Source organism: Crinia signifera, chromosome 5 (genome assembly GCF_055691185.1).
Source record: "Crinia signifera chromosome 5, ASM5569118v1, whole genome shotgun sequence".
NCBI lineage: Eukaryota > Metazoa > Chordata > Amphibia > Anura > Myobatrachidae > Crinia > Crinia signifera.
In genome coordinates, this window is record NC_139221.1 from 68,710,626 (window position 1) to 68,732,834 (window position 22,209).

A 22,209-nucleotide genomic window follows, 5' to 3' on the forward strand; every position below is an offset into this window, starting at 1 on the left:
AAATATTCAATGGGATTCTAATTGAAGACGCATGCGTTATCTATTTCCCCCTTACAGTATATGGGGAAAGCATTTCTCCCCAATCTCTGCACCATTTCATTCCAATGGTGTTTGATGGGGTTGTGGTCAGGGCTCTGTTTAGGCAAGTCAAGTTCTTCCACACCAAACTTCTCAAATAATGTCTTTATAGGCCTTGCTTTTTGCACTGGGCACAGTCATGTTGGAATCGAAAAAGGCCTTCCCACAAATGTTGCCACAAAGTTGGTAGTTTAGCATAGTCCAAAATGACTTTGTATGCTGAAGCACTAAGATTGACCTTTACGAGAGATAAGAAGTCTAGCCCAAACCCTGAAAAAAATACCCCATCCATTATCTGCCCTCCACCAAACTTCACAGTTTGCATAATGCAGTCAGGCAGTGAATGTTCTCCCAGCATCTGCTAACCATAGAAGCGTGATTTGTCCCTCCACGGAACACATTTCCACTGCTCTAAAGTCCAGAATAGGTGTGCTTATCACCACACCATCTGACGCTTGGCATTGGATTTGGTGATGTGAGGCTTGCATGTCAACCCATTCACTTAAGCTCCCACTGCACAGTTTTTGTGATTACATTATTGTCAGTTGATGTTCTGATCTCTTCAGCTATGGAATCGGCAGAACGTTGGTGACTTTCACACATCATGAGCCTTAGAAGTCGTTGACCCCAATGATGCTATCAGCATTGAAGTTTTTATTTAATTCATGGAAATTTTCCATGGAGCTACAATGATTTACTAAGAATGGGGTTATGTGTGGCTTATCAACATTTGTCATGTCAGCACTGATGATATGTAGACATCAGTAGAATCTCAACAAAAAGTGGGTCCCACTGGTATGATACTAACATACTAAGTTCCTGCTCTGGTGGTCCAACCATGTCTTCTGGACCTGCTGATAGTAAGTTTTGGCAAAGTCATTCAGCTTACACCTTCCTCCTGAGGAAAGTGTGAGCTGAATACAATGAAACGCATTGAGCTACTCCATTATTGAAGTGAACCAACACCAAAGCCTAGTGATTGTGAACCCAGCCACCTCCATTGTACAGCCCTGTAAGCACAACTTGCCAACCAATACGGAATATTCCAGATTACTATCCTACCCCAAGATGGGTATTATACCGGAACTTCTGTCATCATTGGCATCAACATATGTGCCTTGCTTTCCCATTAACAAAGGAGCATCTCCTCCATAATCGACTGAACTCAGATTCTAACCTTTAACCCTATGATAGGGTGTGTTTTAGGGCTACATTCATACCAACACGCCAGGAGCTCAATTCATCATAACATAATTCACCCCATTTTTGCAATTGTATTTATATTGGCCAATTGGAGCTCAGATGTTTGATTGTAAATGTTTTATTTTTATATATATATATATATATATATATATATATATATATATATATATATATATATATATGTTTTTCATTATGTTTTTCATTATTTAGTATTATTATTATAATAAGGTATAATTGTATAGCTCGTAAATCTCAGTGAAATCCAGTGCTGCTCATCCTTTCTCCTAGGTAAAATGTATCTCATTGAGAAATCTAGAAATAAAAATGTGATTAAGTAAATGGGGTTTAAATGTCGTACTTAGATTCAGGTGTGTGGTGTGGTACAAGATTCACTTCTGCTTGTCAACATAATGTATGATTGGAAGCCACAAGTACTAGTTTTGCATATCACATTGGCTATAATTGAATTGGTCCAGAACCATCAACCCAGGCCACCTCTGTGAGAGCCCCAAGGCAGCGAGTTTGGGGAACACTGAGCTAACTTTTTACTGAATCAAACCTACTCTAAATTCAGCCAAAGCATACTGTTTGCTTAATTTAAATCCACAGGATTCATTTAGATTCACAACAGAGACAATAAAAATACTGAGACCCAAGCCTTAAAAATAGAATAAAGTGGAGAGTGATAAAATGACTCTGCAGAATTGGTGCTCCAACAAGCCATGCCTCACATTTTCATCACTATGGGGGCATGATCAGCTCTGTGAGCTGCTGGCATGCCTCCAGTCCCCTTTGTCTCCCTGAATCGATAATGTGCACATGATAACAATGTATTTTCACCAACAGGGGTGATTCACAAGTGCCCCCAAATGCGGGATACCGATGCCCACATTGGGACTACAGGACACTCCCCCTAAAAAAACTGGTCTGTCCCACAAAAACCAGGACAATTGGGAGGTATGATTTAGAATGTGTACTGATGTCAGTTTTTTTTTTTTTATTGTCCATTTAAAAAAAAAAAAAGACGTTAAAATGGTTCAGATTTCAAAACATTTATACAGACAGGCATATATGACAACTTCCCCATAAACAGAGCAAGTAAGCAGCTTTAGAAGATTGACTGGTATTAATTCAGGCAGGAAGGTAGAGCTAGTGTAATTTACATTTTCTATTCAAATCCACACATCATATCTTTCTTAACGGCTGGTGATTTCTTTCACTAAGAAATGCCATTTAAAATGGGAAGTGTATGTCAGAAAAAGACAGGTCAATGAAATATATTCAGAACCAATTAGGTAGACATAACTCATTATATCAGCCCTGGTAATTAGAATTTTAACGTAAATATGTAATGTTCAGATAAAATTATCCTATAGACCATGGGTCTTAAAACTGTGGTCCTCCAGATGTTGTTCCAACATGCATTGCCACATTTTTTCCTATAAGAGCAAGCCAAAACTGTCAGGGTATGCTGGGACATGTAGTTCCACAACAACTGGAGGGCCACAGTTTGAAGACCCATGCTATAGACAGTACCTAGATAATCAACACAGAACATGGAACAGGAACAGGTAACCAAGGTAGCTCAGTAATGTTTAATGCTGGCTTGCACGGATGATTAAAACATTGCTTGATATTGAAAGTCACAGGTGCTTGCATTGAACAATTGAACAACATTGAGAAATTATGAAAATAACGTTATGTAAAAATGACAATATGAACACGCAACACAGAATACTACAGCAGTGAATAAGATGCAAAGCTGCATATTGTACTGTTACATTACCATGTGTTTCCGATAAGAAGCTGTTGTGTGAAGATACGCGGAGTTAGCAATTCATGATGAGCTGGCAGTTGTGTTCTCCAGCAGGATTAGCATGGCTACATTATAGCAATAGTTTATCCTTGTTTGACTGCTTGTATGTGCCAGGGAGACCTAACCAATGGCTATACAGTTGCTGAGTGTAAAGGAAATCCTATGGGTTTCTTTAGTTCTGGTCCTCATCTGTAAAAACAAAAAATGGCTTATGAGGTATTCGCCCTTTTGTTAGCTCATATAAGCAGGTGTATGAATGTAACCTTATTGATACAGTATTTTTTCTAAGTCAGTCTCTAACATGGTTTCTAAAAATGGCTCACTTGATGTACAGATATAGAAACTTTGTTTGAAGACTAGTACAATAAATGAAACATGTTTTTAAATCAATACCAAGCAGCCTCCTTATTTGATGCATGTCTTACAGAATTAGAACTCCAAGGAACACCAATGAGACAAACTGTACTGTAAGATTTGCTTATCGTATATATACCAACCTGGGCCATCGCTAAGGTGAACCTAGTCCACCAGGGTGTAAGGCTGCCGAACACATTGAAAGAGGGACTAAGCTTGGGCCACTAACATGAAACAAAACAATAAACCTGGTGCATTTACTTGATGTTAGCAATGGGTTGGGATTGTGGTGCTTTACTATGATTGCACACCCAAAAAGAAGAAACTTTCCCAAGATAGGGGCAATAGTGGGTGATGGTGGCAGCAAATGTCTAGAAAAAAAATCTCATTGACATATACAGGTAGAGTCTCCCGTATCCGGAGATCTCTTATACAAAATAATCCCAAAAAAGTGGTGACGTCAACAGCGCACCTGCAAACTCATGTAATGCACCCCTGGGACCGCTGAAGAAGATCCTGAAAGCTGCCATGGATGCGGGGGATGCTAAGGATGCTGGGGGACCTCATGGGACCATCGGGGGGACCAGGTGAGTATGCTAAAAAAAAAAAACAATAAAAATATCTTATCCAAAATGCTCATGGTCCTGAGCATTTCGGATAAGAGATACTTAACCTGTAATTGTGTTATTGTGTTGGAGAACATTGCACCTTCTCCAGTGCTCATCATTTGTGGCTCCCAGTGGTCATGCTAGAAGCCTGCAGCTGCCACTGGGTTAATCAATAGTGGATGCCTGCCCAGCAGCATTAACTCAGTGAAAGTTTGCATCAGGCCCCACTCCCCTGAAAAGTTGGTGGAGTCATAAATTACCAGGGCCTACCGGTGAATCCCCGAAGTTCCAATGGGCGGACAGTCTGAGCTTGAATGCAAGGGTGCACATACACATACACATACATCAACCCGGCTCTACCATTAGGGTGTTAGGATCTTGGGGAAACAACCAAGTCTGCTTATCACAAAATTAAGGATGTCTATGAGGAAGACATCTTTGTTGTACTTAATACAGGTGGCGGCTGTGAAACTTCTAAGATGCCACCTCCACATGATCATTTGAGGGGCTCAAAAGTGGGTATCAGTGTCAGTGTGGGGTTGGGCTGGGTACTAGATTGAAATTTTGGATAGGGTACTGAGAAACATAACAATGGCCCTGTCACCGCAGCTGGTTTTCTATTCACACAAAGGAAGATTGGGAATTTTGTCAGTCCCAAGCCCCTCAATTTCTGATGGCAGCCCTTCATTAAGAATTTACAAAATGATTGATTACAGTGAGGATCCCTGATCTGGGACATCTACAGTATACAACTTTTTACACTAGTCATTACTTCCCATACTGCTTTTCTGGGATTTCTAGATAACAGCCTTGTAAGCCTTTTATATTACTTGTGAAACTCATGTTTACATAAAATAAATGACTTTACAGCTTATGTAATTCTCCCACTGGATAAACAATTTATTTTTGAAGTATGGAACACAGATTTTTGTACAGAGAGTTTCTTTCTTGAAAATATGTTTCATCATGGCTCTGATACATTTTCTGACAGCGATACATTTTAATACGGATGTTGCCACATATCTAATAGCTTTCAAACGTATTACTAATTCAGGTGACCAATTATAAATTTTTAAATTGTGTATATTTGAACTGTGTACAGTACCTATATTTTACAGTTACAGTCAGTATTGTATTGCTTACATACATAGGCGTGCGCACGGGGGGTGCCAGGGGTGCACAGGCACCTCCTAATGACCCCCCACAGGATTGCACGCAAAACAGATTTTCAGCAGCACCCACGGCAGCCAGGACTGCTGCATGACTTGCCTGCTGCCGCCGGTCTCCAGCACGCCAAACAGATCACGGCGGCTGGGGACATAATGGGTGTTGCTGCTGCGTGGATGGACCTGCGGTGCTGTCTCGCTCAGCTCCATAAGGTCAGGCCCTGCTCTGACCTTTAGACGTCACGGCGCACAGCGCGCACACCCGCTCCTTCCCACTACCTGCCTGTCGGGTCTCCTACCTGCTCTATCCCACCTCCCGCCCGCCTGGTCTCCCATAATGGTAGGTGGCATTATGCTTAGTGGACAACATTTGGTCAAACAACCAGTATCTGGAAAAAATAATTTTGTGGAAACGGTACATCGATGATGTATTTTTCATCTGGGGAGGGTCCGAAGAGGAACTAGAGGGCTTCAAACAACATCTGAACAACAACTGCCTGAACCTCCAATTCACTACCACTACGAGCAAGAAGAGTGTCACCTTTCTAGACCTCACAATCTCCATAGCAGACAATCATCTCACTACAGAAACTTATACAAAACCCGTTGACGGCAATAACATTCTCCCTATACAAAGCAATCATCATCCAACCTGGGTCAGAAACATTCCTATAGGCCAGTACAGAAGAATTCGTCGGAACTGTACCAACACAGCGACTTTTCTGAAGCAAGGAGAAACAATGACTAACAACTTCATCCAGAAAGGGTACAAAGAAGAAACATTGAAAATGCAACTAGACACAGTTTCCAAACTTGACCGGAAAACCACACTTCAATACAAAACTAAAGACAAAGAAACAGATCATCAGAAACTTTCTTTTATTACACAGTTTAATAGCAACCACAAAGCCTTTGAACAAATATTACAGAAAAATTGGCATATCCTACAACTGGATGAAGATTTAAAACCGCACCTTCAGGATAGACCACGAATTATTTACAGGAAAGCCAGGAATCTTAAACAAGAACTAGTCACGAGTACCATCAGCCCAGCCAATAAAGAAGAAGGAGCTAAAACAAATGGCTTTCATTTCTGCTTAAAATGCAGAGCATGCAAAAATGAAGGGAAAACATCCACCAAACCTGTTACTAAGTTCATTTCACATAGCACCAAGAAAGAATATAAAGTAAAAGATTTCATTTCTTGTGACTCAGAGGGAGTGATTTATCTTCTCCAGTGCCCCTGCGGATTTCAATATATTGGCCAAACGAAACGCCAATTAAAAATAAGGACATCTGAACACATTTATAATATTAAACGCGGACTAACGACACACAGCCTCTCTAACCACTTCCTGACTTGCCATGAAAAAAACCCAAAAGGCTTATCATTTGTCGGTATACAAAAAGTTCAACCCAGTTGGAGAGGGGGAGACCACATTAGACGGTTGAAACAAATAGAAGCTAAGTGGATCTTCGAATTGCAAAGCCTCCAACCAAAGGGCATGAATATCGATTTTGAATTGAACGCTTTTTTATAATTTTCTTATATAATAAAAAAAATAAAAAAAATATAAATAAAATAAAAAATATAAAAAAAATATAAATAAAATAAAATAAATAATAAAAAAAAAATTTTTTATAATTCTTTTTATAATTCATTTCATTTTTTCATTCATTTATTCATTCATCTTTTCATTCATTTATTCATTTTTTCTTTTTCTTTTTCCCTGTTTTCATCTATATCTATTCTCTTATATCTACTTTATATATATATTCTTTTACTAAAAAGGCACCTGTATTCAAGTTTTTACTAGAACATCAAAATTTATTTTTTTTAAAATAAAGTTTTTTTACAATCAAAAGACAAATTGATACATAATTTTATTTCCTTAAGCTCTAAGCTGAGCTTAACAACGTGGTTCCCACCAATTTTTGTGTGACCACATCCGTTTTTACTAATAAAGTTTTATCATAAAAGGACTTATAGAATACAACAGCAGTTATCTTGAAAAAGTGCGCTTGGCGCATGAAACGCGTTGATCCCTGCAAAAAACACCGTGAAGAAAACAGAAGACCTGACTGCCTTCACCCCGTCTCCCAGCCTAAGTCCGGCGAAGTACAATATCCAGCAAAGTCGGACACGCTGACAGGCTGACACGCTGTAACGGAGCGCAGACAGACGCGGCTTTTCACATCACCGCCGCCCGCTCCACACACGCTGCAGCTTGAACGCGAGCGCCTGGTTAGAGGTAGGGAAAGCTACAGGTCTCACCACGGACTTTAAAAACACTTCCATAAAGGAGTGTAAACATTTTCTATTAACCGTTTTTTCCTTACAGGTGCCGTTCCATTATTTTTACTTTCTCTCATTCTTTTCTCTACTTTATTACCGCTTGTCATATAACCTGTCACCGCTCGTTTTAAATCCCCTGCTTTTCATTTATCCTATAACCATATCTATATAATTTTTATTGTTCATCTCAAAACATTCTCTTTTTACCTATAATCCACGCTCTTCAATTAGCGCTCATTTTCTCTACTTTATTACCGCTTGTCATATAACCTGTCACCGCTCGTTTTAAATCCCCTGCTTTTCATTTATCCTATAACCATATCTATATAATTTTTATTGTTCATCTCAAAACATTTTCTTTTTACCTATAATCCACCCTCTTCAATTAGCGCTCATTTTTTTCTTATTATGCTTAGTGGACATTAAAGTGTGTGTCAGTATGAGGAATGGGCATTACAATTTGCGGCATTACGTGGAATGAGCATTTTGGTGTGTGGCATTTTGTGAGATGGGCTTTAATGTGTGATGGACATTACAGTGTGTGGCATTATATGGAATTGGCATTACAGTGTAAATTTTTGCAGTCCAGATTTCTAGTGTATTCTAGTGTATTAAAGGGGTATGATTCTTTCTACAGTGCATATACATAAATAAGTCACCTTATATTTTGTGTGCATTGATGCCCAATAAGAGTTTATAGACACACCCAGAAGGCGGTGATGGACACGCCCAGAAGGCGGTGATGGACACACCCCTCCAATGGTGCACCCCCTAAAACAATAGGCTGCGCACGCCTATGCTTACATACTATGCAATTTGATATATAGATTAGAGGCCCTCTTGTTCTATATTTGTGTGTGATCCCTTTGTGGATATTTTTTGGCGATCCAAGACTCCATGAGGAGGCAGCATTTTCTTTGTCTGCAAGAAGCTTCTTTTTGAGCCTTTGAGCAATCTTTATTCTTTTGGTTTTGCTCTCGACCCAGAATCAGGCTCCAATGTATGGCTGGTATTTATCAAAAGATCAGAGAGAGAGAGAGAGAATTGGGAGAGATAAACTACTGGCCAATTAGCTTCTGCTTTCCTTTTTACAGGCTGTGTTTCAAAATTGACGGAAGCTGATTAGCTGGTATCTCTCACAATTGTATCTCTCTCCAAGCTTTGATAAATAAACCTAAATGTTAAATTACTGTAATTTTACAATATAACAAATGAAAGAAACACAAAAGGAGAAAAACAGAGCTTTAAGCTTACTTAAAACTTATTATAGGCATGTAAATGTGTAATTAATAGTAATTGTAAGTGTAATGATGTAAGTGTAATGATGTTTCACAGGTCTGATTAATCACACTCCCTGTTACTGTACTTAATGTATAATTTCTGGAATGTTCCTGTAGTGATGATAGGTTGTTATTACACGTATATAAAGAGGTTAACCTATTTTCTTGTTAGAAATCCATGATAATCTTAGGATGTTTCACAGCATCATGTTTCCACTTTATCAGGGACCCCCTCTATTAGGTGTATTCATTTACGAATGTCCAGTCTTGATTTTCCAAGAGTTTTTAATTATAATATTAATTGTAATGATCATGTGCCATTAACATAGATTAGCAGAAAATAAAGGGGAATGGAACAGTAATGTCTGAGAAAAATGTAATATTGTATATAACAAAATATTTCACACTGTATTGTTTAAGCTGACCAAAAACAAAATGATTTGAATGAAGAATGTAATAATTTAACACTAAACTAAAATATATCTGGTTTGAGACTACACAATTAGCAATGGGATTTCCAGACATATATATATAAATAAATGCTCTGTTCAGGTATGTTATCATTCACTGACACTAGCTTAGCATCATGTCATTCAGTGATTTGTTAAACTACAGTACAATATGCATTAGTTACTCATGCATTTAAGCAGCATCAGTGGTTTATTTATTTATTTATTTATTTAGGGCTTTGGGTGCATTTTATAGATATATAGGTACTGTAAATACCCTTCACTAACTGAAAAACATGTATGATTGGGTCGTATTACAAAGTAACATAGTAACATACAGATGGAGCCGGGCTCCCTCTTGCTGGCGAATCGCCAGACTGTCTCCGCTGGCGATCTGCCAGCAGCCCGGTTCTTCGTCTGACTGAGACGCGCGTGCGTCTCACGCGTGCGGGTCTCAGTTTCCGGGGGGCGCTTCTGGGAGACGGACAGGGTTAGGGGGGGTGCGGGGAGGCGTTGGGGACCCCGGGTGACCGCCGACAAGCCGGCGGGAACCCGGGGGAAGCACCGTCGGAAGGGGACGCGCGCACGTCCCCTTTCGCAGAGGAGATGGCGGCTGACGGGGGATGGAGGCTGGCGATTCTGCCGCCATCCCCTGCAAAAACAAGGCCGGCTCCATCTGTAGTAATTAAGGTATCCAGTTTTGATTTAAATTCATTAACTGTAGTTGCTGTAATCACCCCCACCGGCAATGAGTTCCCGAATTTTACTGCTCTAATGGGGAAGAATCCTTTTCTTAATTCAGTACGGAATTCCTGTACTTACTATATCTCTGCAAGTGATCACTGGTTCATTCTGAATTTACAAAGTTCATTTCTATACAGTGACGGATTTTAGTGCCAGGCCGCCCCTAGGCAACACATTTTTTGCCGCCCCCCCCCACCATCTATTAGGGGCTGTAAGGGGGTGAGGTGATGGGGGGCAAGCTGACAGGGAGGTGACTGGGTGAGCTGACAGGGGGTAAATGGGATGATCAGACTGGAGTGAGAGGGGGAGAGGAGACAAGTGGAAGCGGAGAGGGTGGGGAGAGGAAGGGGTCTCATTCTTACCATCGGCGGGTATCCCGTTCAATGGCGCCGGCCTCCCGACTCAGTAGCTCCCCAGCCACCACTGGATCTGCTTTCCTGCTCCGGTTCCACTGCTGCTGCCTGGTTGCCGCCGATCTGCTCCATGGCTGACTCTCTCCTGTGCCCCAGGTGTTGATCACCTCTGCGCCTGCTGCTCTATTCTCCGGCGCTGTCACTGCTGTGACGTGGGTACTTGCGCCGCTCCTCTCCGCCATTCCACCGCTGCTCGCCTCGGTTCTCAGCTGCCGCGTAATGGAAGGCCATCCCAGTAATCTCCACTACCCACCGGGCGACCACCCCTTCAGGTAAATCACTAACCCTGCTCCACGCAAGGAGGAGGGGATGCCTTGCCGCCCCCAGCAGGTGCCGCCCATAGGCCCGTGCCTCACGGCCCTAATGGGAAATCCGGCCCTGTTTCTATACATAATAGAATGATGGCCTCTCTATATGTAGTTTAGAGGAGGCAACAGAGCCATTCATATATTTAAAGCATATTGAAATAGTCTAAAGGTGGCCATACACATGCAGATTTATCTGCAGATCTGTCTGGTTGGAACAAAAACATGGTTATGGATGAGAGCAAATGACAGTTGACCATTTGCTTGGAAATGCTGGAAAACTGACAAACTGTCACTCATCCATAACCATGTTTTTGTTCCAACCAGCCAGATCTGAAGATAAATCTTACTAGTGCATGGGCACCTTAAGCCTTGTTATAAATAACATCATGTACAATACTTGTAATAAATCATTAGAAGCAGAATGTAGATGTTTGCTTATTAGAGCTGCCTTTCAAATCCAGCATTATGGGGTTTATGTATCAATTAGTGAAAATAATTGGAGAAGTGAACCAGTGGAGAAGTTGCCCACATCAACCAATCAGAAGCAAGGTAACGATCTATAATATCACAGATAGTTGTTTGTTTGGCAAGAATAAACAGGACATTAAACTAGTTTTACTAAAATGTTCCCTAATCCACTAGGCAAAACGACAAAAGTCATATGATAGATGTGTGTAACAATGTACATAGAAGACAATGGTTGAAATTTACTAACATATGATACACATAATCATAGCCATTTGTACGTGTGTACAGCCATAAATTTGTATTTCTGAATTTACTAAGGCCAGTATACAGGTGTTTGTATTCTTTTCCCAGGCATATTCTTATTCAGGAATACGAATGCATAGGGCATCGACAAGAATATGAATCGGAATCACCAAAAAATTACATGGGGTTCAGGGGTCAACCCCCCAGCTGTAACCAGCCCTGGGCTGATACAGCCCATCCTAGTTGTAGACATACAAGGGGGGCAAATAAGTTGGGGTCCCCCCATATTTCTAAATATGGGGGACAAAATTAATAGGGGTCCCCCGTATTTTGATAACAAGCACCAGGCCCAAACAGGGTAATCCCAGAGACCGGGGAGACTTTTTATACAAGCTCCAGATGGCCAAAGCATTAACCCCCTGACTGGTCAGCCTAGGATCCTGAGGGAGTGGGGAACTCCCCAATAAAGGGGTCCCCCCTCCAGGATAAGCCCAGCCCAGGCTGACGAATCAGGTAACGTTTATCAAGCACAATCTATTAAATCACAGATAGGCAATATGACAAAAGTCATAGGATAGATGTGTGTAATAATGTATACAAAAGACCATGGTTGAAATGTACTACTTTATTTAATTTGAAATATGAATGGCTATGAATGCCCGTAATCATAGCCATTCATACCTGTATACAGCCATCAATTCATATTTATGATATTACAAAGGCCAGTATACGGGTATTTGTATTATTTTTCAGGAATACGAATGCATAGGGCATCGAGAAGATTACGAATCGTATTCACCAAAAAATGACATGGGGTCAGGGGTCAACCCCCCCAGCTTTAACCAGCCCTGGGCTCACATGGTCCATCCTAGATGTAGAAATACAGGGGTCCCCCATATTTTGATATCAAGCACCAGGCCAAAACAGGGTAATGCCAGAGCTGGGGAAGACTTTTTATACACGCTCCCCATGGAAAAAGTATTAACCCCCTGACTGGTTAGCCTAGGACCCTGAGGGAGTGGGGACCTCCCCAATAAAGGGGTGCCCCCTCCAGGATAACTCCAGCACAGGCTGTCCCAGGTGCCCCAGAGTGGTGGGCACAGGGTTGATTTTTTGGTGTAAAAATAGAATTAAAAACTATTGGGTTAAACTGTGAAATTACAAGTCCCCGCAAACGTCCCCAGCATGCAGGCACTTCAAGAACCACAAGTCCCACCATGGGGGCATTAAAGGGCCTGCTGGTACCTGTAGTTCCAGAAAATAAACCTTTAATTCATACCACAGTGCACTCATCCATATTTACCTATGGACCCCACCGTAGGCCCTTCCTCTTGTCCAGTATAATCCAATAGGTGTCATGTGCAAGCAAATCATACTCAACAATCAATCCGGCAAAGATTGCATCTGCTTCATTCCATGTAGCATCCACAGGGTTAAAATAACAAACTGAGGTGTCACATATCCATGCCGAACTGGAGGAGTTGCAAGTGTGTACACTTGGGGCCCTTTCCTGAACTGAGTGATTAACCAGTGACATCAGACACTGGGTCCACACCCAGCCAATAAGCTGGGGGCTCCGTGGGAGCTCTGCGGCTGATTGGCTAGTCGTGGATCCATAGGAATCCCATGTTAAAGTTTAACATGGCTCCTATGGGCGCTTCTCATTGTATACGCCTAATTTTTAAGCTGTCAATCACCACTGGCTTCGTCATCCTGACGAAGGGGACCAGCTCCCTGAAACATTGAGTCTTCAATAAAAGCACGTTTTTCACTTTCTACATCGCTATTGCCAGACTCTGAGTGCCGCTTGCCACATAGCACATATCTATTGTTGGGACGAGCCAGTCCTTCTTGAGGGCACCAGGGCAAGTGAGTCCAGGGGGACCGCAGAGTGCCGGAGCACAGTGAGCACATATATATATATATATATATATATATATATATATATATATATATATATATAAGGGATGTACAGTACGTGTTCGATTTACCCGGATTTACTTTGTTCGCCAATAGCCAATTAAACTATATATACACAGTAGTAATATACATGACTCAGAGATATTTTTCAGCAGGAACCAGCAGGAACTAATTTCCTGAACCTCTAATTAAATATAAAATCATCAGGAACTGGGGTTCTGATCCGGGCCAAAATGTGCTTTCCATAAAACAAGTTTTATTTCAAAGTCATCTGTAAGTACCTTTGTTTCTAAATACAATCTCTCTCTCTCTCTCTCTCTCTCTCTCTCTCTCTCTCTCTCTCTCTCTAGCACCCCCAGAGCTGGAGTACCTGGACCTATTTTTCCAGAAACATAGTACTGCATGACTTTCTCCATCAGGACGTTAGTCTCTTTACAGACATCAAAAACAAACCACAAACTGTAGTACAGATATTAATATCCCTTTAAGACATACGCGATAATCCCGTTTTATTTTCACATGAATGCGCCCAAACCCGGGACTAGCGTATGTCTGAAAGGGTATACCCAGGATTTCACTCCCGGATATTGAGCACCTGCAATTGACCAGGGTTTTTCCCGGTATTTTACTCCCTGGTATAATACCCGGCTTATGTCTGAATGGTATTACCCGGGTTTTTCAGTTTTAAACATATGATGTGTTTTTTTTTTGCTGCCGAGGCATCTCTGATGAGGTCATCAGCTGCAGCCGAGGAAGACACCTCAGGAACATGTGCGGAGGTGCTTGCAGAGGCAGTGGCTGCATGTTGCTCCTTTGCTCCCTTTGCAGCAACAGAGTGCAGAGTCCTGTGGGAAGTCAGGTGGCATGGCACATTATTGGAAGGAAGAGGAGGTCAGGGAGCTGTTACATGTGCGTGGAGAAGAGGAGATCAAATCTCAAGCCCCCACCTTTGGATGATGTAATTCTTGTGAGCCAGCAATGTGTCCCATTTTAATGATGAAACACTGAAATGCTTGAAAAGACTGGCTTATGTGTGAAAGGGGTATACCAGGGTTTTTCCCAGATTTGAGGTGTAGTGTGAAAGGGGGTCTGTTACTAAAATCCCTGGAGTGACCTGGGTTAAAAATCCCAGGTAGACCTGGCCAAAATCCCAGGTCTAGCAGGGATAGTGCAGACATTGGTGTACTAACATTCATGGTTTTAAATATTACACCCACGAGAAGTGATGCATCCATCTTGGGTGCACTACGTTAGATTTACCTGGGTAGAAGAGCTTATGTCTAGTAGAGATGATACAAAATGGGTGGTTGCAGCATTCTAGGTCCATGTATTGTTCATCTCCTCCATGAGTGTACCAGTTGAGGCAGCCATGTTAGGAGCAACACAAAGTTTCACTGAGGCAAATAAACCATACAAGGGCCCAAGTCATTTAAGGAAACATTGGCACATGTGCAGCAGTATGTTATACAATGTATAGATAGATCCACATGTAGTACATCCTGCCAATAAATTAATATTATCATTAAGATTTAGCTTGACTAAGATTAAAAATGTGATCCTACAGTAGTTAACGTTATGTATTTCTTGAAATAAATGTATGTAGTGATTTTAAATGATTCTGCGTACAGCAATGTAAAAAACAATCATTTTTAGATTGTTTAGTATTCTATGTATTTGTTAAAATAACATTGGTAACAAACCAGCATTCCAAATAAGTGACAACACGTGCAGAATAATTAATGCTGTCTAGCAAGTAGATTAATCTCATGGTAAACTCCCCATAGACCACCAGTGAGGTTCCGTTAGAGAAAAAACAGAACAGAGGTTGCAGTTGTATTGATCTGTTGTTCCAAGCTACTTCTAATACTGTATCTCTTGGTTAAGCAAAGAATTGTGTGTTCTACTGGTTCCTGATATGGAGATATGGTATCTCCTAGGGCTGTTAGTGAGGAACCCTGCAATGGATCATATAAAAAAGTGCTACACCTGAATTAATTTATCCAACCAATTATCTACTTATTATTAAATTCAATGATAATCAATCATTCCCAAGTTGGGGTGCAGTGGCCTGTGACCACATGCTCAAATAAATAATGAAACAGGGGGCTCAACACTAACCATAATAAACTAACACCTTAATACACAAATAATCAAAGCAAGTCCTTATCTAACAATCAGCCTCCTGCATTTGTAGAAGCATGTTATGGACCTGTATGCTACACACTCTTGTTATCTATTTTCAATGTGAAGACAAAAAAAACAACTCACACACAGCAACAGGGGCACTGGAAAACAGTTTGCCACAATTGCAGCTCTGAACTGTGAATTTCTGGCACAAATAAAAAAACAAGACTTTTTCTGCTTCAGGCATAGGGCCTAGGGTGGCCAATCCCGGGATCGGGATTGGTGGGATCCCGGGTTTGGCCCCAAAATGTCTGGGACATCAATCCTGGGATTGCACATGCACGGCCTAATGTAGGGCAGCGTTGTGCACCCGCCCAGATACGGCCCGGCTGTTCTCCAATGTGCACCTCTGCCAACAGAACCCTCTGGCTTCTGGCCTGCACTCCCGGGGGTACCTGTGCTCCCCGCCTCCTGACCTGCACTCCCTGCCTCCTGACCTGTGCTTCTGGCGGCACATAACCCCCCCCCCCCCCGCTGCCTCCTCAGCGCCCATATCACCTGCAACACTCACTGAATGAAGCCTCTTCGCCACACTGCTGCAATGCTTCTGCCTGCCCTGCTCCCCCTCGTAAGTAAATGAGGGGGACAGGGCGTTTTCTTTTAGGGATGCCAATCCCGGTATCCTGGGAATCCCAGGATTGAGCATTCTTCAATCCCAGTTCCTGGGATTGAAAAAATCCCCCGGGATTGGCATCCATAATAGGGCCTACTTTAGTCCTGATCACTATTCGCAAGTTGAGTGACAGGCACTGGGCATTTCGGGGTGGCATGCCGCCATGTTCTGGAAGTGCCCCAAAATTGCAGGCATTGCATGGAAATTGAAAGGGAGGGCCCCTGTTGCCAGCAGTGGCCTCCTTTTCCACATGGCCATAGCAGCACCGAGTAAGTCTAGATTTACTCAGTGCTGCAAGCATGGAGGAAAACCATTTGATGGTGAGTGATTGCTGATGATTTCCCCCCTCTGTGCATGACTGCGAACGTATTCGCAGCTGTGCACAGGTGCAGGGGGAATTTTGCCGGGGTAGCCTTTACCTGATTGCTGCCCAGCAATCAGGTCTGAACCAGGCCCATGGTGCCAGTTGTAAAACATCATATAAAACTCATCAATGTCATGGAACAATGGGTAATTCAGCAGTACAGGCAGGACTATGGCCTTCGGAGTGATCACCGACCACACGGAAGTAGGATGAATTACGCTACAATCCCTTTTTCCAGCTGTCAGTAAATATAGGCCTCAACTGGCTCCTCTCTGCCTGCCAGTCCTATATATAAGGATACAGTATCATGCTTATTAATCTTCAATTAGCAGCATTGGTCTAGAATTATCTGGCCATCTTAAAAGAATCAGTAAATTATTAAATCCATTATTTCTTGTAATAAGAGTATTTGGTTAATATTTAAATATTTAGATATAGTTTAAATATAAAAACGGGGTCCCTTTGAATGCACTATAAAGCCACCACCTTTTCAGGTTAAATCCTCTTAGACATAGAGGAATTTTGCAATTTTTATTTGCTTTAGAATAACAAATTTGTAAAAACAAATCAACAGTGGGACTGTGGTATCACAAGTGCCTACTCAGGTCGGATGGTGGCGGCACTTTTGATACCACAGTCCCACTGGTGACTCTCTGGCTAAAGCCCCTTCACCAAGAATTATCTATCTGGCGCAATTGGTTTTATTAACATCTATATTAGCGCACTCTAATATTCTTGTCTATATACTTAAATATTTAAACAACTTTCAAGTCTAATATACTGATTTTTCTCTTCTTTTTCTTTAAGATTGTTTTATGTGATGAGGAAGAGGCAGTATTAAAATTTGTCAGGTGGCAATTTTTTTTTTTTGGCATTCATTTATGCAACCACCAGCACCTGAGTATCGCTCAGTGGGGAGAGTTACATTGCAAAGTAGCTATATGTTTAATGTAAAATGTAGATACTGCCACATGATGTGGCTAAATTATTTACACATGCAATTTTTGATGGTGAATTAAAAAAATATAAAATCAGAGCCATAGCAGGGCAAAAAAAAATCACCCTCCATCAGAGCAGGATAAAGGGGGGACTGCACGATGCAGAGAGCTCTAAAACAAGCAGAGCTCCCTGCAGCGAGTATAGAACATAAGCACAGCAGCAGGGGGAGCTCCTGAGCATGTAACTTCCCCTGCAGCAGCAGCAGCTCTGCGCTCACATGGCCTCCAGCACTGAGGGATTGGCTCCTGTCCTCCTCTTTTGGTGAGTGCTATATGATGTGTGTGTGTCTTTGTATGTATGTACTGTATATATGTATGTATGCATGCTTTGTTTGTATGCATGTTTGTATGTTGTGTATATATATATATATATATATATGTATGTATGTTGTGTGTGTGTGTATATATATATATTTATGTATGTCATACTTGCCTACTTTTTAAAACTAGTTGCAGGGAGATGATAGTTGATAATGGAATTTTGCAAGGCGTCCCATTGAGGGGGCATGTCATGCTCCACCCAAAGGGCGTGTCTAGTTCCATATACGGAGAGATTGTGAAAAGAGATTGTGAACGTGGCACCTAGAAGTGTGGGTGTGTACTGCTACATCCGAGAGGAATCTTATAAAATGACTTATATCCAAATGTAGATGAGCCCCAAAGCAGTTAGTAAGAGCTACTATACTTGCTAAAGTGCTGGGAAAAGGTGCTGACGATTCAATGTAAATGTATCTATCTCTCATTCCTTTTTTCCCCAAAAATGTAACAGTGTAATGTGGGCTAGGTGACATGAGGGAGATTGCTAGATTAATGAGGGAGAGAGGGAGATTGTTGCTATTTCAGGGAGTCTCCTGCAGGAGGGTAGGCAGCTATGATGTATGCATGATCTGTATGTACTTTTTCTTGTGCATTGATGCACCCTGTTCATTAAATGTTTTGAAATGTGCATGTAATTTGTGTGTGTGTATAGTGTATATGTATGTATGATCTGCATGCATGTCCTGTATTTATGTACAGTATGTATCTATGTATGTATGTGTATTAAATGTATGGTGTGTGTGTACTGTATATATTGTGGTGAAACAGGGTTAATTTCACCAGAGACTGATAGAGTTCTCTGATCACAGCTGCCCTATAAAGGGTTAAGGAGCCATTCAGCATCAGAGAGAGTGTTTTGCAGCCAGGTAACAGAACCTGGTTCACTACAAAGCCAGGGATGGGTCTCTGATGTGTGTTTTGGGGGATAGATGGGTGGGCTCCCAAACATACAGCTCCAGTCCAGGTTTTCAAACCTGCACAGCCACAGGTGGGAACTGGGCTGATTGCTGGAGATGGGGAAGGGATTTAAACCTTGTTCAGTTTGGTGCAGATGGTGCTGATGCTCGATAGGAGCCAGTGAGAAGGGACAAGTATTATAGCGTGAGGGTCTTAGACTGCTCGTCCACTGATGGGTGACACCAAAATCCTGAGCTCCATCCATAGCCACCAAGGGGTTCATTTACTAAGATGGGAGATCTGTTGAAGATGGTATGTTTCCCATAACAACCAATCAGATTTTCTTTATCATCATTAAGAGGGTGCTAAATAAATAAATAGTAGAATCTGATTGGTTGCTATGGTAAACATCTTATCTTCAATAGAACTCCCATCTTAGTAAATTTATTACAAAGAGTCTATAGATACATAGTGGTACATTAACTAAGGTGGAAGTTTTTTTGAAAATGGGTCAGATTCTACTTCTTTTTTATTTAGCATCTTCTAGAACATAAAACATAGAATCTGATTGGTTGTTATAGGGAAAATCATATCTTCAATAAAACTTCTATAACTTTAGCCCATAGACAGCCCAACAATCCACTTATATTAGGATAAAGATGAGGTTCTGGCAATGAATACCAGAACATAGCAAGTGTATATAATTTGGAGCAGTAATTGGTCAAGCCTTCCTATTAAATCATTTAATATCATTTAACTAGTTTACTAATTGATTTAAACATTTGTTGTACTTGTATAACAGTACCAGGATAGAGCATGTTTCTTTGAGACCATGGGGCTAATTCAGAGTTGCAAAAATTCAGTTTTGTGGACAGATCTTGCAAGTGTGTGCTGATAATGATGATGACTATTTTCACAAGCAGATGGATATGGGTGGTCTCCAGTGGCTTAACTATCATGGGTGCAATTTGCGCAGTTTACACAGGCCCCTCTGGAGTCCTACAATTAGGGTTACCAACTCATCCCTTTAATCCGGGACACATATTAATTACACATGCTGGCTTTCACCTGGTTTTAAACTGCCACACCTCAAGACGCCATTTCACCTGGTTTTAAACTGCCACAGAACCTGTGTAATTAATATGTGTCGTGGATTAAAGGGATGAGTTGGTCACCCTACCTGCAATAAAGGCATGCACAGTACAGTCTGAGCACTAGTGCTCTAATGCTAAGACTCTATTGAGTTGCATGGTGGAACACTGCTGCCGGCCGAGAGGAGAGTGTCTAGTTGAGAGAGGCTGCAAACGGGCTTCCTCCTCCTCTCTCTCTGCTCCCTCTACTTGATGATGCTACCACATAATTAACCAAGTTTATCGTAAAGAATAATTGCTGCTTTACTTTACTAGAACATAATGGGAACTATTATCCAGAATTCCTGGGCTTCAGATTCATGGAGAGAGTTACACCTAAAATGCATCCATAATGACTAGAAAAACAAACTGTATTTCCCCATATTCCCTTGATTTTCACTCCGTCGTTTAGCAATTCTCCTCACACTTTAGATAGAAGGACTTGGCAATCAGGGCTGCGTGTATGACATTTTATGACAGTACCAATTATTTACTTTTGTCTTTGTGGTTTTCGGAACAGTCTGCATGACATGTTTCCAGATAACAGATCCCAAACCTGTAATTTGTCAATTACTTTCTCAGAAGGTGGCAGTGACTGGTACAGCCTGTGGGCTGTTGCTGACCCTTTAGCCTGTGTGAAATGCTTTAGGTGGATGCAGCGACAATAAAATGCTGCATGCCGAGAGTGTGTACATGACAATATAAATATCGAGGAGCATGATAGTAGATAGTGAGACTTGTATATAATACACAGACAAAGGAGTGTGTACAATTCCATTGATTAAAACTGAAGAATAGCGACCTTTTTCAATGCATTACTTATCTTCCATTTTATCATCTATATATATTTATATATAAAGCAGACCAAATTGCTGTACTCACTTGGATTTGCAATAAAAAAGCCTTTTTTTTTGCAATAAAATATACTTTTTTTTTTCAAATCCGACTGAGTGCTGGAATTTGGTCTTGTATTTTCTACTATGCACTCTGCACCCCGGTGGTTATCAGAAAGTGTATATGGAGTGCCGGTGTCTTGAGCCCCTGTACATATATATATATATATATGTATGTCTAGTCAGGGCCGGCGACAGGGGGGTCAAGGGGGACAAGTGTGACGGGCCCCAGCAATCTGAAGGGCCCCAGAGCTTCCATGCCCCGCCATGGCCGCCACCTGTACTAGCTGGCCTGTCAGTGACCCTTGTGGCCCGGCCGTCTACTGTGTTCAGGGCCGTCTACTCTATGTGTGCCGTACCCGCCGCTGGTGTTGTAACCTCAGTCTCTGGCTCCTATACTTTTACTGCACATGCGCGGGTCGTCTGTTCCTCTGCCTGCCTGCTGGTAGTGCTCAGCATTCTTTTGTGAAAGTGACAGACCAGCAGCAGCAAGAAGCCAGGCCAGCAGGACTTAGAACAAGAGAAATCTGCACCTAAAAACAGGATCTGGAGCACTGAATGGTTAAATGAGGCTCCTGCAGAAGAGGGTTGTGTGGATTTGGGATTAGGTGGGGCCCCAGAAATATCATTGTACAGGGCCCCAAGATTTCTGTTGCCGACCCTGTGTCTAGTGTCCATGTGTCACTGAAACACTGCCATCTGTTGGCAGCAAGTGAAACTACATTTAGCTTTCGAAATATTTGCTTTGAGTGGGCTTACTAGTACACTATATATATTGAAGATTCTAGCATATTGGTTACACAAGAATCATCTAAATAATGGCACCTTCTGCATGGTATTATGTGGTTATTTTCAGCACTATAAAAGGTTATATCTGATGCCATACAAATGATAATACAATGCTGTATCTTGTCTTAAATACAAAAGATATTAAAAGGGCAACGCAAATGCCTGGATCTCCTCCATTAATATTTGCAAACACGTTCGTTTTGGCATTAAGAACAGATTTGTTCCTTTTAGATATAAAATATGTTTGCTGCATGTGCTCATTTTAATTTTAGCAGATTGGAAGCACAAAGCCAGTAACATAAAAATCCACTTTAACAAGAATCTAATCATTGGAATGTCCAATTATTTTTTTCTCAAGACTCATTAACAAGAACAGATTGAAATACAATTATTCATTGCGATTGTCCTTTTTTTCTATAAAGGAAATGATTTATAAAATGAAGTGAGATACAACAGATAATAAAATACATTTTCATGAATTGAATTATTAAAACAGGCAGTGCTGATAAAAGCTATACTACCTCCAAAATGAAAAGCAAGAACAACCCATTTTAGTGTTTTAGTGCTAATTAAGGCCATAGCTACCCTGGGTGCAGAGAGTGCAGCTGCTATTGGTCCCAGAACTGAGGGGCCCACCTTCCCTGTCAAAGATACATACAGTATGGTACCGTAAGAAA

General features: G+C 41.4%; 1 protein-coding gene across 5 annotated transcripts in view; it reads right to left on the reverse strand.

Annotated features, from left to right (window-relative positions):
- SNTG1 (syntrophin gamma 1) overlaps window positions 1-22,209 on the reverse strand; it is a 577,365-nt gene that overhangs the window by 430,611 nt on the left and 124,545 nt on the right. For 3 of the 5 annotated variants that reach the window (XM_083187410.1, XM_083187407.1, XM_083187405.1), the window contains exon 2: window positions 3,068-3,286. The exons of the other annotated variants lie outside the window; for them this stretch is intronic. The gene's annotated coding sequence lies outside the window, so the exon portion shown is untranslated. The remainder of the gene's footprint in view (window positions 1-3,067; window positions 3,287-22,209) is intronic. 5 annotated transcript variants of the gene reach the window in all.